The sequence below is a fragment of the Scyliorhinus torazame genome, chromosome 2 (assembly GCF_047496885.1).
Source record: "Scyliorhinus torazame isolate Kashiwa2021f chromosome 2, sScyTor2.1, whole genome shotgun sequence".
Taxonomy (NCBI): domain Eukaryota; kingdom Metazoa; phylum Chordata; class Chondrichthyes; order Carcharhiniformes; family Scyliorhinidae; genus Scyliorhinus; species Scyliorhinus torazame.
In genome coordinates this window covers 319,944,007-319,962,742 of record NC_092708.1, presented here as the reverse complement: position 1 = coordinate 319,962,742, position 18,736 = coordinate 319,944,007, and positions in this window count along the sequence as shown.

Here is an 18,736-nt window from a genome sequence, read left to right as displayed (position 1 = left end):
GTGGGGGAGGATTGAGGTGGGGGTGCGGGGGATGTTGTTGTTGGGGGGGGGGGGGCGGAGGGGGGGGGAGAGTGTGGTGGGGAGAATGGAGGTGTAAGGGACAGCAGTGGCCAGGTGAAGGACTCCACCTCCAATTTGTCCAGGGGCTTAATGCCAGGCTGGAACCCAATCTCCCCAGTGTGGAAAGGCTGGCCAATTCCATCTGGTGACCTTTGGAGACCCATATCATATAGCAACTGAGGTCACAGTATCCACTGCAGTTAAAGCAGCTTCAATGAAACAAACAGCTTGTGCAGAATAGTTTCTTTTGCACTACCAGCATGGTCCATGGAATGACAATGAGTTACAGAGGAAGCTCAGGCAGCATCCCTGATGGATTTAGGCTCTTCGGTTGATAGGAAGTGTCCTCCGGCAGATCAGTGTGAACCCAAGACAACGGAATGGGAGTTATGGAGGAAGAACCACCTGGCCTCTCTGTGGATGGCAGAATTCCTGCTCCCTCTCCCATCAATCCACCAGTTGCCTGTCAGCCAGGCTGCCCAGACTGCTCAAGCCCATTTTGAGATGGTGTACCATGACCCACAGGTCCTAATGGGGGAGGCCATCTGAACTTCCCTCTTCACATTCTCAACCACCATCCATTTTGTGTGCCACTGCCTCTCAATTAGCATATTCAGAGTTGGCAAGGCGCTTGTGGATAGTTACAAACCCACGGTGAATAGTTTAATATCTGAAAATTTGGTGGTTGAGTCATGTTTTCATTGTTTGTTTTAGCTCTGGATACAAGGTGATAATGGTAATTGGGTGGAATTAATGGCTGTTTTCATCGTGACCTTCATGTGGGGGGTCTTCAGCAGGCCTGGGTTTAGATTTTATTTCAGTGGGATTTAGTCTGCCTGCTTAACTTGACCATTTTTAGAGGCTGTCTTCTTCAACAGGCTAGCAAGGTCTAGCCATCATTTTGTATTAACACCTTGGCCAGGATTCTCCAATCCGGCAGCTGTGTTTTCCTAGGTGCCGGCCCTCGCTGGCAGCGGGATTTTCCATTGCCGCCACTTGCCAATGGGATTTTCCATTATGGCCACCCCACGCTGCTGGGAAATCTGTGGGCGTGGATGTGCATCGGTGCAATGGAGAATTGAGCCAGCGGAGAATCCTGTCCCCCAAATAAAAGAAACCATTTTGTGATTTAAACATCAGGGGCTGGCGTGAATCCCGCCCCCGCCGGTTGCCAAAGTCTCCGGCACCGGATATTCGGCGGGGGCGGGAATCGCGCCGCGCCGGTTGGCGGGCCCCCCCGGCGATTCTCCGGCCCGGATGGGCCGAAGTCCCGCTGCTGGAATGCCTGTCCCGCCGGCGTGGATTAAGCGACCTCTCTTACCGGCAGGACAAGGCGGCGCGGGCGGCCTCCGGGGTCCTGGGGAGGGCGTGGGGCGATCTGGCCCCGGGGGGTGCCCCCACAGTGGCCTGGCCCGCGATCGGGGCCCACCGATCCGCAGGCGAACCTGTGCCATGGGGGCACTCTTTTCCTTCCGCCTTCGCCACGGTCTCCACTATGGCGGAGGCAGAAGAGACCCTCTCCACTCCGCATGCGCGGGGATGCCGTGAGCGGCCGCTGACACTCCCGTGCATGCGCCGCCCGACAATGTCATTTCTGCGCCAACTGGCGGGGCACCAAAGGCCTTTCCCGCCAGCTGGCAGGGCGGAAGTCAGTCCGGCGCGGGCCTAGCCCCTCAAGGTTAGGGCTCGGCCCCTCAAGATGCAGAGGATTCTGCACCTTTGGGGCAGCGCGATGCTGGACTGATTCGCGACGTTTTTGGCGCCGGGCAGCGGACATCGCGCCGATTGCGGAGAATTTCGCACCAGAGTTGTCAAATTAGGCAATATCTTGGCACACTAACCACTAGAATTATGAAGTAGGTACCCACCAGCAACAGATGATTATTAGTAGTACCTCAATTACTCTATAATTGAAGGTAAGCAATCAGGGACGGCACGGTGGCTCTGCGGTTAGCACTCCTGCCTCATGGCGCTGAGGACCCGGGTTCAATCGCAGCCCCAGGTCATTGTCCGTGTGGAGTTTGCACGTTCTCCCCATGTCTGCATGGGTCTCACCCCCACAACCCAAAGATGCACAGAGTAGATGGTTTGGCCACACTAAATTGTCTTTTAATTGGAAAAAGAATTGCGTACTAAGTTTAAAGAAAAGCAAATAATCAAATAGTTAATGAAAGGTGGATCTGTTTTTCTACTAATATTAGACTAACTCAAACTAAGGGACAAATTAAAAGAGCAGCCCCTTAAATGGATACTTCAGAAATTAAACAAGAAGCGGCAATGATATGTACAATGCCAGTATAGTAAAGGGTTAATATCTGAATCTATGTGTAAATCAAACACTAGAGGGCATCACTAATTCACTGTATGTAAGACAGCATCTCTAGGAATTCTGGGAGAAGCTGAAGAGAACATGAAGACAGCAGAGTGAAAGTTGAATAGAGAAATAAAGCACAAAGTCAAGTCATAGTGTAGTTTAGTAGTTAGATAGAATATTGAATACTGTACTACAGATTCAGTATCATCAGTTTATTATCTGTAGCTCAGTAGAGTGTGCAAACTTCATTTTAGTTCAGTAGTGTAAAATAAATTAGTTTTGATTCAATCTTCTTGTTTGTATATTCTTTGTCAACACTACATCTGGCTATCTTGGAGGAAAAGGCAAGGAATATAATGTGTTACAAGTAGTGGTAATATAACAGAAGCTTAAAACATCAATACAAAATGTGATCAAAGGATCAATAAACATCCCACCGTGCACAGAAGGCTGTCCCCATTTATAGGTGGACCAATACCCATCATACATTTACCAAGGCAATTTCCAATGAACCTTAACAATGCAATAGCCATTTAACAAAAGGATTGCTATTGGACTTTAATAATGTAATTAAAAACACATTGACACTTAGTCCTTGTCATCTTTCTTCTTCTCCTCTTATGGTTTCTGAGTTTGACCCTCTAACGCAAATGTTGACTGGTCCCTCATGAAACAAAGTCCCATGTCAGGCAAATTTAGCCGGGTATTTCCCGGCATTGGCTGCGCAGAGAATGACCCCACTATTAAATGGGACTCTGCTTCATTTCTGGGCCTTGGCGAGGAATGCCCCGCTCTGGCCGCACTTATGCCCATTTTTAAATAGGCAGATTTCTTAACCCCCCACCAAGGCCTCCGGACCTCCCAATGCCCCAACTTACCAATGAGGGGGTCCTTGAGCCTCCCGCACACCACCTCATAAGGGCAGGGCACACATGCCTGGTCCACATTGATGGAGACCAGTACTAAATGGCGCTCGCTCGGGGTCTCCAAGGCACAGGTGTTAGATCCCGTGCCTCGGGAAACCCCGGCACGAACATATTCAAGTGAGCCTGACTGCACATTTGAATGTGCAAATCTGGATCACGACCACAACCCTGTTAGGTCTCGCTAGGCGTAACGAGGCCGCTCACGAAGTTTAACGGCCTCATCGGGTCCTGAGTCAGGAGCGACGAGGCCAGTAGTTCGTGGTCCAGATTGCAGAGCAAGTCACCATGAATCTCAAACCCGCTTCAACCCCCTGTCCCTCTCTCATACAGCAGCTTGTGCTGCACTGCTGGCTCTCACTTTCTTCCCATAACCATTTAATCCATGATGATTAGATGCCTGAAAATAAAAACAAAACTTCAAACTTTTGACATTAAAACAAATTCTCATAGAAGCATAGAAATATACAGACTCATTCTGTTCTGGCTGACAAACAGCCAACCAGTCTAATTCCACTTTCCATCTCTTGGTCTGTAGCCTTGTATGCTACTTATGCAGCAATGTACATATACAAGCACTTTTATACAGGTTTCTGCCTCAACTATCGTTTCAGACAGAAAGTTCCAGATTCACGCCGTTCTCTGGGTGAAATCATTTCCCGTCAAATCCTGTCTAACCTCCCACCTCTTACCATAAATCCATGACACCTGGTTCTTTTTCCCCAATCAAGGGAGTCGGGCCTTCCTATCCATTCTATTTCAACCCTCATAATTTTATACACTTCAATTAGGCCCCTCCTCAGCCGTCTCTGTTCCAAAAGATAGGAACCCCAGTCTACATATAAACATAAGTTGTTGTAGTTGTTACACAATCTTTCCTCATAACTACAATTCGCCACTCCAGGCTGTGGTGATATGGCTGTAAGCAATATTGTAGGTGGCTGGTGGTGCGACCTCCAACCAGCAGGTGGTGGTACAGACCCACCATGCGATTTTGAGACAGGGGTCATGTGACAAGGCACTCAGATATAAAAAATATATAAATTTAGAGTACCCAATTCATTTTTTCCAATTAAGGGGCAATTTTTAGCATGACCAGTCCACCTAGCCTGCACATCTTTGGGTTGGCGGGGGGGGGGGGGGGGGGGGGGGGGGCGAAACCCATGCAAACACAGGGAGAATGTGCAAACTCCACAAGGACAGTGACCCAGAGCCAGGATTGAACCTGGGACCTTGGTGCCGTGAAGCAGCAATGCTAACCACTGCGCCATTGTGCTGCCCTAACAAGGCACTCACATAAAAATGCAGGCACATCCGGTGATCAGGAGATGGTTATAAGACGTACAAGAGGACAGTCGTGCCTAGGGGTAGTTCCAGGGGAGTTGAAAGAAACTCCATGATAACTTGTTCTGTAACTGATCGCTATCTTACTACTTGTGATTTAAGAAAGATCCTGGTTTGAAACAGTCACATCGAACACCAAACACAACACAGGCAACATCCTTGTTAATGACTTCTGAACTTTCTCTTGTGCAATCACATCTTTCCTATAGTGCGGTGATCAGAACTGCGGTCTAACTGGTATTTCATACAGTACAGCATAACCTCCCTGCTCTTATATTCAGTGTAGATGTCCCACATGCCTTCTTGACCATCTGCCTTCCAGCTAGCTTCAGGCATCTGTTTACATGCACTCGAAAGTCGCTTTGACCCTCTACACCTCTCGGTGTCGCAGTGGTTATTGTGTATTACTTTGCCTTGTTAGCTTTCTCCAAATGCTGTATCTCACATTTCTCTGGATCAAACTCCCTAGACGCCATGTGTTATAGTATCTAGCATTTAGAACTGCCAAACTCCCTTGTTGTCTATTTTCTAGTCTTTACTTGCCTTCCACTTACTAATTTTCTGCCTTCCATTTCAACTTTTCTTCCTTCCCTTCTGAATCGATTTTCAGACAGGTTCCCATCCGCACCCCTCGCCAAGCTAGTTTAAACCTTCCCCAAATACACTAGCAAAACCCTCTGTGTACATTGATTCAGGCCCTGTTGAGCTGCCACTGGCTCGGCCTGGACAGGTCCCACGTCTCCCAGAAGCGGTCCCAATGCCTCAGGGATATTAAAAAATCTTACAGAAGAAATGTAAGAAATTATGAGAAAACCAATGAAAGGAATTCCTTTTTTTTTAAAATAATTTTTATTCAAAAATTTTCACAGATTATCACAATGGAACCCCCCCCCCTTTACACAAATAATAAAACAACAAAGCATAAATAAACAAATAAACGTCAAACAGTAAACAATAGTGCATCCCCTACCAGGCACGAACTTACCCCCCGGGTTGCTGCTACTGCTGACCATCTCCGAATGTTCCGCCAGGAAGTCTAGGAATGGCTGCCACCACCTGAAGAACCCTTGCACAGATCCTCTTAAGGCAAATTTCACCCTCTCCAATTTAATAAACACTGCCATGTCGTTAATCCAGGATTCCAGAACCCTCCGCCGGGCTTCCAGGGACGCAAAGGCCAGAATACCGGCCTCTTTCGCCTCCTGCACTCCCGGCTCGTCCGACACCCCAAATGTTGCGAGCCCTCAGCTAGGCCTAACCCTGGAATTCACTACCCTTGACACCGTCCTCGCTATGCCCCTCCAGAACTCCTCCAACGCTGGACATGCCCAGAACTTATGGGTGTGGTTTGCTGGGCTCCCCGAACACCTCGCACATCTGGCCTCACTCCCAAAGAATCGGCTCAGCCTTGCCCCGGTCATGTGCGCCCTGTGCAGAACCTTAAATTGTATCAGGCTTAGCCTCGCGCAAGAGGAGGAAGAGTTTACCCTTCCCAGGGCATCCACCCACATACCCTCATCAATCACCTCCCCCAGCTCCTCCTCCCACTTACCTTTTAACTCCTCCGCCGAGGCCTCCTCCTCCTCCTGCATCACCGAATAAGTTGCCGAGATCCTACGCTCTCTAACCCACACCCCCGAAAGCATCCTGTCCTGGACCCTGCGCGCCGGCAGCAGCGGAAACTCCACCACCTGTCGCCTAACGAACACCCTTACCTGCATATATCTGAAAGCATTTCCAGGGGGAGCCCGAATTTCTCCTCCAGCTCCCCAAGGCTCGCAAACTTCCCGTCTATGAACAGGTTCCCCCATCCTCCTAACACCTGCCCTGTGCCAACTCAGGAAGCCCCCATCCATTTTCCCCGAGACAAACGTATGGTTCTCCCGTATCGGGGACCACACCAAAGCCCCGACCTCCCCCCTGTGGCGTCTCTATTGCCCCCGGATTTTGAGGGTCGCCGCTACCACCGGGCTGGTGGTGTACCTCATCGGAGGAAGTGGCAGCGGTGCCATCACCAGCGCCCCCAGGCTCGTGCCCACACAGGACGCCATCTGCAGCCTCTTACATGCCGCCCCCTCCCCCTCCATTACCCACTTACGTATCATCGCCACGTTGGCAGCCCAATAGTACCCATATAAGTTTGGCAACGCTAACCCCCCTGTCCCTGCTCCGCTCCAAGAACACCCTTCTCACCCTCGGGGTCTTCTTTGCCCATACGAACCCCATAATACTCCTGTTAACCCACTTAAAGAAAGCCTTAGGGATCAGGATAGGGAGGCACTGAAACAAAAACAAAAACCTCGGGAGCACCGTCATTTTAACCGACTGCACCCTACCTGCCAGGGAGAGCGGCAGCATATCCCATCTTTTGAACTCCTCCTCCATTTGCTCCACCAGCCTCGCTATGTTGAGCTTATGCAGGGCCCCCCAGCTCCTAGCCACCTGAACCCCCAGGTATGTAAAACTTCTTTCTGCCCTTTTTAGCGGTAGCTCACCAATTCCCTTTTCCTGGTCTCCCGGGTGCACCACGAACAGCTCGCTCTTCCCCATGTTGAGCTTACACTCGGAGAAATCCGCAAACTCCCTATGGATCCACATCACCGACTTCCGGTGGCGTGGTCGAGCAGGGCGGCCGCAATAACAAGAGCTCCCGCCGGTGGCCGCGATTCACGGCGATTTCGGGGAAATCCCCGAGTCCTCACGCACTCCCCGACTATCGTCGGCCTTTGGGGCCGCCACGATCAGCCAGCGGGGCCGGTTTAAAAACCGGCGAAGAACCCCGCGCGGGTGTCGGGCGGCGGGGGCTGAGGCGCCAGGCCCGGCAGGTCAGAGCAGCGGGGGCGGAGCTATGAGGAGGCCGAGGCGGCAGGCCCGAGGCCAGGGCGCCATGTAGGGAGGGTGCTCCACGTTGGATGGCTCCCACCTAGGAAGAAGAAGGTTGAAGCCTGGTCCGAGGTGAATGTAGAGGAGAAAGAAAGATGATTTAAGGAAGTTTGGTGAAAGTTTTTTTTTCAAAAAAGAAGAATGTCAGATTGATGAAGGGCAGGAGGGTGAAGGGGGAGAGAGGACAAAGGAAAGAAGATAAAAAACAATAAGCCGCTAAGGGATGCGAAAAGCAGCGTCGAAGAAAGGACGAAACCCGGGTTCGCCGCCGAAGGAGAAGACGAGCAAAAGCAAAGTGTTGACAGGATGGCGGAAGCCAAACTGCAAGGCGGGGCTGCACCACTTACGGTGGAGAAGATGACCGAGGTGATGGTGGTGGAGCTGGAAAAACGTTTGGTGAGGCACATGGAGGTCCTGAGGAAAGAGATGGCGGTCGTGTTGAGGTCATTGTTGGAGGAGGCAATCGGCCCGATGAGGGTGGAGGTGACAAAGGCATTGGCCGAGGTGAGAGAGCAGGGCGAGAAGATGAAGGAGGTGGAGGAGGCCGTGACACGACACAGCGACCAGGTCACCTCGATGGGGGACGAGCTGCGGAGGGTGGTGTAGGTTAACAGAGGACTCCGAGCAAAGCTGGAAGACTTGGAAAACCGCTCAAGGCGGCACAATGTGAGAACTGTGGGCTTGCCCGAAGGGACAGAGGGCCCAAGGTCAGCGCAATACTTCGCTAAGAAGTTGGCGGAGCTGATGGGGGAGGGTGAGAGCCCCACCCTGTACGAGCTAGACCAAGCTCATCGGTCATTAAGGCCGAAGCCCAAAGTGAACGAGCCGCCAAGGGCAGTAATTATCTGCTTCCAGAAGTTTTGCATGAAGGAGAAAATATTAAGCTGGGCGAAGCAGGAGCGTGAGGTGCTGTGGGATGGTACTGCGGTTCGGATCTACCAGGACTAGACGGTGGAGTTGGCAAAAAGACGAGCGGCGTTTGGGCGAGTGAAGGCGGCTTTGTACAAGAAGGGGGTGCGATTTGGTGTGGTGTACCCGGCGAAGTTGAGAGTAACATATAACACCAAAGACTTTTATTTTAAGACAGCGGTGGCGGCTGAGGTGTTCATGAGGGCAGAAGGCTTGGGACAGACATGAAGAGCGGAACTGGAAGAGAGACTGTGGACTGTGTTTGAGCGGCTGGACAATGTACAAATGTTAGAACTTTCTTTTTACTGATTTGTATTGAAATTTACTTCTCTTTGCATTGTTACAGAGTTCAGGTTAATGGCGTTCTGTGTTGCGACGGTTAAATGTTATGTTAGTGAATTGTAGGGGTTGGATTGTTGGGTTTGTTTTGGTGTTTCTTTCTCTGGGACAGGGCGGAAGGGGGCGAGAGGTCTTGGTGGGGGCAGCCACCTGCGCTAGCTAACTAAAGTCAGTTACTGAACGGGGGTGAGGTGAGAGCAGGACTGCGGACGTTGGAGCCTGGATAGCAAGCTTCAATGGGCCTACGAGGCGAGCAAGAGGGGGTGGAGGGAGGGATGTTGGGGGATGTTTTTGTAGGGGGGGTTCTTGGGAGGGGGGGAAGGGGTTCGATGTTAACAATGGACAGGGGCAGGTCAGGCTTATGGGGCAGGACCCGGTGGTATGGTGATGGTGGATAAGAAAGGTGGGGGGTGTGAGAGACCTCCAATAAGGATAATCACGTGGAACGTGAGAGGGCTAGGAGGTCCGGTCAAGAGGTCAAGGGTGCTTGCACATCTTAAAAGTTTGAAAGCCGATGTAGCAATGCTGCAGGAGAATGCTGAGGGTGAAGGACCAGGTGAGACTTAAAAAGGGCTGGGTTAGCCAAGTGTTTCACTCCGGATTTGATGGAAGGGCTCGAGGGGTAGCGGTGCTGGTCAGCAAAAGGGTACGCTTCCAGATGGAGAAGGTGGTGGCAGATTAGGGAGGTAGATATGTGATTGTGACAGGGGCACTGGAGGGGAGATTAGTGGCGCTGTTAAGTGTATACGGTCCCAATTGGGACAATGTGGGATTCGCGAGGAAGGTGTTACGGCTATTCCCGACTTGGGCACGCATGAGCTGATTGTGGGGGGGAGACTGGAACTTGGTGCAGGAGCCAAGGTTGGACAGATCACGGCCGCGCTCGCTGGTCCCATCAGGGGGGGGGGGCGAAGGCGCTGGCTGGGCTAATGGTGGAAATGGGAGGGGTGGACCCTTGGAGGTTCCTGCAACCAAGGGAACGGGAGTATTCGTTTTTCTCAGCGGTCCATAAGGTATACTCGCGGATCGACTTTTTTGTGGTGGGGAAGGCTTTGCTGGCTGGAGTCAAGGGGTCGGAATACTCTGCAAATGCAGTATTAGATCACGCTCCACGTTGGGTGGATATGGTGCTAGAGAAGGGGGCAGCGCAGAGACCGGGGTGGAAACTGGATGTGGGGCTTTTGGGGAACCAAGTATTCTGTGAGAAAATTGAAAAGGTAATTAAGGAATATGTAGGTTTCAATTTTACGGGTGAGGTGTCGAAGGCAGTCCTCTGGGAGGCTCTAAAGGTGGTGGTGAGAGGTGAGGTAATTTTGTTTAAGGCCAGGGTGGATAAAGAGGAGAGGTTGGAGCGGCAGAGGGTAATAGATGAGATGTTGGAGGTAGATAGGAGGTATGCAGAGGATGGGGACCCGGCGAAGCTGGAAAAGAGGAAGGAACTACAGGCGAGCTTCGACCGATTGTCCACCAGGAAGGCGGTGCGCCAACTGAGACGAGCAAGGGGTGCAGTTTATGCACATGGAGACAAGGCGGGGCATATGTTAGCAGGTCAGCTCCGGAGGGAGGCAGCGGCAAGGGAAATTGTTCAGGTGAAGGATAGGGCAGGGAAGTTGGTGGTGGCCCCAGTGCTGATTAACAAGGCTTTTGAGGAGTTTTATGAGAGGTTGTACAAGTCAGAGCCACTCGGGGGAGACCATGAGATGCAGGAATTTCTAGATGGGTTGGAGTACCTGAGGCTAGGGGAGGGGGACAGGGCTACATTAGAAGGAGCAATAGTGGAGCAGGAGATAAAGGATGCGATTGGGAGGATGCAGTCGGGGAAGGTGGCAGGGCCGGATGGGTTTCCGGTGGAATATTATAAAAAATTTAAGGATAGGTTGGCACCCCTGATGGTGGGGATGTTTGAGGAGGCGATAGGGAAGGGGGTGTTGCCGCAAACCTTGGGGCAGGCATCGATTTCACTGTTACTAAAAAAAGATAAGGATCCGACCGACTGTGGGTCGTATCGGCCCATATCACTTCTGAATGTGGACGTAAAAGTGTTGGCGAAGGTACTGGCGGGTAGGCTGGAGGAGTGCCTTCCGAAGGTGATAGGGGAGGATCAGACGGGGTTCGTGAAAGGGAGGCAGCTGTTTTCGAACATTAGGAGGGTTTTGAAAGTTGTTATGGCACCGGCGGAAAGAAAGGAAACACAGGTAGTTGTGGCATTGGACGCCCAGAAGGCGTTTGATCGGGTAGAATGGGGGTACCTGATGGCAGTGCTGGAGCGGTTTGGGATTGGACCAAGGTTTGTGAACTGGGTAAAGCTATTATATAAGGAACCGAAGGCGAGTGTCCGCACAAATAATATCAGCTCGAGATACTTTTCTCTCCACCGTGGGACGAGACAGGGATGTCCTATGTCCCCCCTGCTGTTTGCACTTGCGATTGAGCCGTTGGCCATCGCATTGAGAAGTTCGGGAGCATGGAAAGGAATAGTGCGGGGGGGGATAGAGCATCCTTATATGCCGACGACTTGCTGCTGTATGTGTCGGAGCCGAGTGCGTTGATAGGAGGAATATTGGAGCTACTGCGGGTATTTGGGTCTTTCTTGGGGTACAAGCTGAACCTGGACAAGAGTGAGTATTTTGTGGTGTCTCGGCCGGGGGTGGGGGCAGGGGTGGTGGGGCTGCAATTCCGTAGAGCCGCGACTCATTTTAGGTATCTGGGGGTGCAGGTTGCCCGGGAGTGGGGGAGGCTTCGCAGGTACAACATCACTAGTTTGGTGGGGAGAGTGAAAGCTGATCTGGCAAGGTGGGATGGCCTTCCTCTGTCACTGGCGGGTCGGGTACAGGCGGTTAAAATGAATGTGTTGCCTCGATTCCTGTTTATTTTTCAATGCCTACCGATTTTCCTGCCAAAGTCTTTTTTCAGGGAGATTGAGGGAAGGATTACCTCATTCATATGGGGAGGGAAGGTGGCCAGAGTGAGAAAGGTGCTGCTACAGAGGGGAAGGCAGGCAGGGGGTTTGGGTCTCCCGAACCTGTTGTACTACTACTGGGCGGCGAATGTGGAGAAAGTGCGGAGCTGGGTCAGAGGGGTTGATTCTCAGTGGGTCTGAATGGAGGAGAGTTTGTGCAGGGGGTCGGGGCTGAAGGCACTAGCAACAGCGCCGCTCCCGATAGCTCCGGGAAATATTCAGGGAGTCCGGTAATAGTAGCTTCATTGAAAATCTGGAGGCAGTTTCGCCAACACTTCGGGTTGGGGGCAGGGTCAAGGGAAATGCCGATTCGGGGGAACCACAGATTTGAGCCAGGGAGGTGGGATGGAAGTTTTCGGAAATGGGAAGAGAAGGGGATTAAGACGCTAAAAGATTTGTTCCTTCGGGGTCGGTTTGCAGGATTGTGTAGATTAAGGGTGGCTACGGGTAATCCCTGATTCCTTTTTGTCATTTGTTTATGTAAACATGTGAGCTGGTGTTTGGGGGTTGGTGGGTAGATGGGATCGTTGTTATTATGGGGATGACATATCTTGCTGATTATTGTTTATTGTTGATGGGTGTAAATGTGGGAGAAAATGTGAAAAAGAAGGAGAATAAAAATATTTTTTTAAAAAAGGATCCACATCACCTCCGGCATTCCTTCCACCGGGTCCGCCACATACAATAGCAGTTCGTCCGCATACAATGATACCCGGTGTTCCTTCCGCCCCCCCCCCCCCCCCCCCCCCCCGCACCAACCCCCTCCAGTTCCGAGACTCCCTCAAAGCCATGGCCAGGGGCTCAATCGCCAGCGCAAAGAGCATGGGGGGATAGAGGACACCCCTGCCTCATCCCTCGGTATAGCCGGAAATATTCTGACTTCCTCCTGTTCGTGGCCACACTGGCCACCGGGGCCTCGTACAGCAACCTCACCCAGCTGGCGAACCCCTCCCCGAACCCAAACCTCCTCAACACCTCCCGCAGGTACCCCAACTCCACCCTATCAAAAGCCTTCTCCGCGTCCATAGCCGCTACAATCTCCGCCTGCCCCTCCGCTGCCGGCATCTTAATTACATTCAGGAGCCTACGTACATTGGTATTCAACTGCCTCCCGTTCACAAAACCCGCCTGATCCTCGTGTATGATCCCCGGAACACAGTCCTCAATCCTCATGGCCAATACCTTCGCTAGCAGTTTTGCATCCACATTAAGGAGTGAAATCGGCCTATACGACCCGCACTGTACAGGGTCCTTGTCCCGCTTCAGAATTAGAGAAATCAGCGCCCTAGACATCGTCGGGGGCAGGACACCCCCCCCCCCCCCCCCCCCCCCCCCTTGCCTTGTTGAAAGTCCTTACCATCAGCGGGCCCAACAGGTCCACGTACTTCCTATAGGATTCCACTGGGAACCCATCTGGCCCAGGTGCCTTACCTGGCTGCATACTCCCCAGTCCCTTGACCAGTTCCTCCAACCCAACCGGCACCCCCAGCCCCACCTCCTGCCCCTCCTCTACCCTCGGGAACCTCAGCTGGTCCAGAAAGCGACCCACCCCCCCCTCCTCCGATGGGGGCTCAGACCGATACAGTCTCTCATAAAACTCCCTGAAGACCCCATTAATACCCACCGCACTTCGCACCGTGCTCGCCCCTACATCCCTAACTCCCCCGATCTCCCTCACTGCCTCCCGCTTCCGAAGCTGGTGTGCCAGCATCCGGCTAGCCTTCTCTCCGTACTCATACACCGCCCCTTGTGCCTTCCTCCACTGCACCTCCGCCTTGCTGGTGGTCAACAGGTCGAACTCGGCCTGGAGGCTTCGTCACTCCTTGAGTAATCCCTCCTCTGGGGCCTCTGAATACCTCCTATCCACCCTTACCATCTCCCCCACTAGCCTCTCCCTCTCTCTCCTCTCCTTCCCCTTTCTGTGGGCCCTAATGGAGATCAACTCACTCCTGATCACCGCCTTCAGTACCTTCCAGGCCACCCCTACCTGCACCTCCCCATTATCATTGGCCTCCAGGTACCTTTCTATATACCCCCGGACCCGCCCGCTCACCTCCTCGTCTGCCAAAAACCCCACCTCCAAGTGCCACAGCGGGCGCTGGTCCCTCTCCTCCCCCTGCTCGAGGTCCACCCAGTGCGGAGCATGGTCAGAGATGGTGATCGCCGAATACTCCGTGTCCTCCACCCTCAGAATCAGCGCCCTACTCATTACAAAAAAGTCAATCCAGGAGTAGGCCTTATGAACATGGGAGAAGAATGAGAATTCCCTGGCCCCCGACCTCGCAAACCTCCACGGATCCACCCCTCCCATCTGGTCCATAAACCCCCTCAGCACCTTGGCCGCTGCCGGCCTCCTGCCCATCCTAGACCTGGTCTGCCACCCGCAGATGCATTTCCTGGAGCATGACCACATCTGCCTTCAGCCTCTTCAGGTGCGCGAAGACCCGGGCCCGTTTGACCGGCCCATTCAGGCCTCTTACATTCCAAGTTATCAGCCGGATCAGGGGGCTGCCCCCCCGCCGATTAGCCATAACCTTTCTAGGCCAGCCACGTGCCCGCGCCCCCCGCAGTTCCCATTCCCACCAGCGGCAGACCCCCACCCCGACCTCCTCTACAGACTCCGGCTCCCCCTTTGCCATTCCAGCAGCAACCCCGTACCCCCCCCCCCTCCCCAGCTAGGTCTCCCCCTAGCAACATTGCTCCCCGCATTGCACTCCTGTGAGTCAGCCGACTCCTGCTGACCCCGGACACTTCCGCAGCTCCATCGACCCCCCCCCAGTGTGGGAGTCTCCCCTCCCCATCCTGTCCGTCAGTGGGCGCTCCCCTCCCCCCTCCCCCACCCCCTTCCACTCTCAGCGCGGGAAAAAGCCCGCGCTTTCCAGCACCGGCCCTGCCCCTTTCCACCCTTAGCGCGGGAAAAAGCCTGTGCTTTCCACCCACCCGATCCCGCCTCCTCTGGCACAGCTCCCTTTCCAGGCCCAGTCCCAATTCCCCCGGCTCGGGTCTCTCCCACCGCGGGGCCCCATCTCCATTTTCAGCCACCAACGCCCACAGGCTTTTACCTGCCCTCCCCCTACGAACCCACCCGACAGACAGAGAAGAAACATTGCCCAACCAACCGCACACTCCCCCCATAACACGACACAGGAGTCCCAACCATCCCCCCTCAGCATCCCCTCGTCCCCAACCCTCAATCCGAGTCCAGCTTTTCGGCCTGAATAAAGGTCCACGCCTCCTCTGGCGTCTCGAAGTAATGGTGACGTTCCCTGTAGGTGACCCACAGTCGCGGCGGCTGCAACATGCCGAACTTCACCCCTCTCCGATGCAGCACCGTCTTAGCCCGATTGTACCCGGCCCTCTTCTTAGCCACCTCCGCCCTCCAGTCCTGATAATTCTGGACCTCTGCGTTCTCCCACCTGCTGCTCTGCTGTTTCTTGGCCCACCTTAAGACACATTATCTGTCCACGATACGGTGGAACCGCACCAACACCGCCCGTGACGGCCCGCTGGGCTTGGGCCTCCTAGCCAGCACTCGATGGGCCCCTCCAGCTCCAGAGGCCCCTGGAAGGCCCCCGCGCCCATCAGTATGTTCAACATGGTGACCACGTAGGTTCCGACATCCGATCCTTCCGGGAGACCCAGAATCCGCAGATTCTTTCTTCTCGACCGGTTCTCCATGTCCTCGAACTTCACCTGCCATTTCTTATGGAGCGCCTCGTGCGCCTCCACCTTCACCGCCAGGCCCAAGATCTCCTCCTCATTCTCCGAGACCTTTTGCCGGACCTCCCGGATTGCCGCCCCTTGGGCCGCCTGAGTCTCAAGCAGCTTGTCAATTGACGCCTTCAGCGGCTCCAGCAGCTCTGCCTTCAGCTCCGTGAAGCAGCGCTGGAGAAACTCCTGCTGCTCCTGTGACCACTGCGCCCACGTTGCCTGCTCTCCACCCGCCGCCATCTTGGTCTTCCTCCCTCGCACCTTTCTCTGCTCCAATTCCACTTTTTTCACCGCTCCACTCCTGGTCCAATCCATACAGTGCCGGGGGAATATTGCTGCCCCTTCCCACACTGGGAATTGTCGAAAAAGTACCGTTGGGGGCCCTAAAAAGAGCCCAAAAGTCAATTTCTAGCGGGAGCTACCAAGCGTGCAACTTAGTTCTGCATAGCCGCATCCGGAAGTCCCATGAAAGGAATTCCTAACTGAACAAATTTTATGTCTCACTGGTGACACTAGTGACATGTTTGAACTTTTCATCAGAACTGTTATCTTAAGCGGGCATATAGGCAAACTCAGTGGGAACAGAACCCATGACCACTGGATAGTTCAAATCGATCAGCCATTTACAACATTGAAACATTTAAAGCACGTGCAGTTCCACTTCTGGAGTTAGCAGGTCTGCGGTTTGCAGTGAATATCTGAGGCGCTTTCTGCTGCATTTTCTCTTTAATTACCCAGGAGAATTTATCTGCTCAACCTACATGCTAAATGTAACTGAACCATTCCTACATTAGAATATTATGCAAAATCATGATAGATGAGAGCTTTTTTATTAGGGAAGTGATGCATTAAAGAACAAGACTGGCATTAATCTGAGTACCTCCAGGTTGACAACTCGCTTTGTCAGTTAAAATGCTATTAGCTAAAAGCAGCCTTATTACTCATTCTGTTTGCCTCTTGCTGTCATTTTTAAGGACTTTCCTGACGTAACTCTGAGGATGGCTGACAGAAATAAAATGAATTGGAGAAACCTGTTAACATGGTGGTTAAACCATTTATTTCACAGCCTGAGCATTCAGTGACTTTGAACATTGGTTCAAGAAGCAATTCATATTTATGTAATCTGATGGCAAAACTGTAAGATTGGAGGCACAGGTTAGGCTGCATTTTTCTCTCTCTCCTTTTGGGTAATTTTTTTACCAAACTGCAACCCAATCCTTGGCTGAGAAGCTGGTTAAATTATCTCTCACCTTTTGCAAGATCACCCGATGTTCAAGGATAATTGGCAGTGACTATCTGGTTGGCGGCTTGGTGCTTCCCTGTAACAGTGAATTTGCCAAGCATCTGTTGCCTATCAGCATATGCATTTCTAACCACTGCCTCGTTCTTGAAATAGCAGGTTTACGAGCTGTCCTGAACAGCAATATTGGGTTAAATTTGCTTATTAAATCAGCTAGTACGCCTTTTCATGATAAGTTCTGAGCAGATTTTTATCAACAGATCAAAGGGACAGTTGAATAGATTTCACATAACCTCCCAGTATCAGGGGAAATGATTACATTGTGGTACTATCGCTAAGCTACTGAACCCAGAGGCCCAGGTTAATGCTCTGGGGACATGAGTTCAAATTCCACTATGGCAGCTGGTGAAATTTAAATGTTATTAATAAATCTGGAATATGAAGCATTCTCAGCAATAGTGACCATGAGCCTGTCAGCGATTGTCATAAAGACCCTCTGGTTCTTTTAGGGGAGGAAATCTGCCCCCCCCTACCCCGGTCTGGTCTACCTGCGACTCCAGACCCATGGCAAAGTGGCTGGCTCGTAACTGTCCTAGTTCATGGGCAATTCGGGGTGGGCAACAAATGCTTGCTTTGCCAATGATACCCACATCCCATGAAGGAGTTTCAAAACAATCCCATAATACAGCCAGATTTGAGGGGTTAACCGTTTTCTTTTGCACCACCTCATCACCCAGTGAAATCTATTGATAAGCGGTGGGTTGGTGTGCTTACAAAGTGTGCTATTTATGCCTAGGATCAGGTCGTAAGCTCAAAATTGGGAGTTTAGTGTCTAGGCCACGAGAAATGCATGTCACAAATTAACATCAATCGAATGAGTCAGCTAATGGGGGAAAAGAAATTCAAAATATGATTTAAATTTTTTGATTTGAGGATCTGATTTGATTCTGGTTATATGCAGGGTGTATATTCCATAGGTGCAAGGCCAGCGGTTGACTTTCTTCAGGACTTTGATGCTGTAACTTTGGTCAAAACTCCATTTGCCCATTTGAAGCTGCCTTCAGGAGCCCGAGAAGGTATTAGGATAGACCTCCCTCTCGTGGTAAAAATGATTATTACATGATTTCAGGTTATTTCACAGGTCGCTAATTTCCTTCTCTCCATCCATCAACGTAACTGCGGCAGAATTCCCGTTTTGCGCAAAAATTGCAGTGGCAGAGCAAGGGATACTGGGGAAAAAAGTATCCCCAGTACTTTTTCTCGCTAGGGGGGGAAGAGGAAAGAAAAGCAAATAGTGTAGGGCGAGCATGCAGGACGGAGGTTGAATCAACTCTGAACAATGATACTGGCCACAGCGAAGTCCGGGTATTACTCTGAGTTTCTGAGGAGTTTCAGAATGTATTGATGCAAATAATAAACACACTGCCAGGAGCTTCCTCCTCTCGTACCCTCCGGGAGCTTCCAGATGCAGAAGGGCAACTTGACACATGTCTTTGAAAAATATCCAAACAATTGTTATTGTCACTTCCATTATCATCGGGCCCTCAAAATAATTCTCTAATCCAAGAAGTGTGACTCATGAGAAAATAAGTCTACCACTTAGAGCGAAGAATTGTTTTTATGGTGGAGTGATATGAGTCAGGAATCACACACAAACGTGATAGTTTTTGCTGCCAAGTTGCTTTATCTGTCAAACCGCAGAGAGGCTCAGCTGTCAAGAAATTCACACAGTGTGGCGAAAGTAAAAATCCTTCTGTATGTTTTTAAAGATTGGGATCCAAGTTGTGTTCACCGCCCCCATCATCTACCCCGCTGTTTTACATTCAATGTCATGCATCAGAATATTTGTACGTAGCACCAACTCGTAATTTCCAACTTGCACATTTGTGGTACCGCCACTGTCATAACCCCCACAAGGACCATGGGGAAACCAGCACTGGTCTTCCTGTGGGACTCGTGGAGTACGAGCTTCCTAGATAGGGCGTGTAGTGATAGAAAAGCTAGTCCAAAGAAGGGCCTAGTCAGACTAGTCCTCCCAACAGGGCTGTACTGGG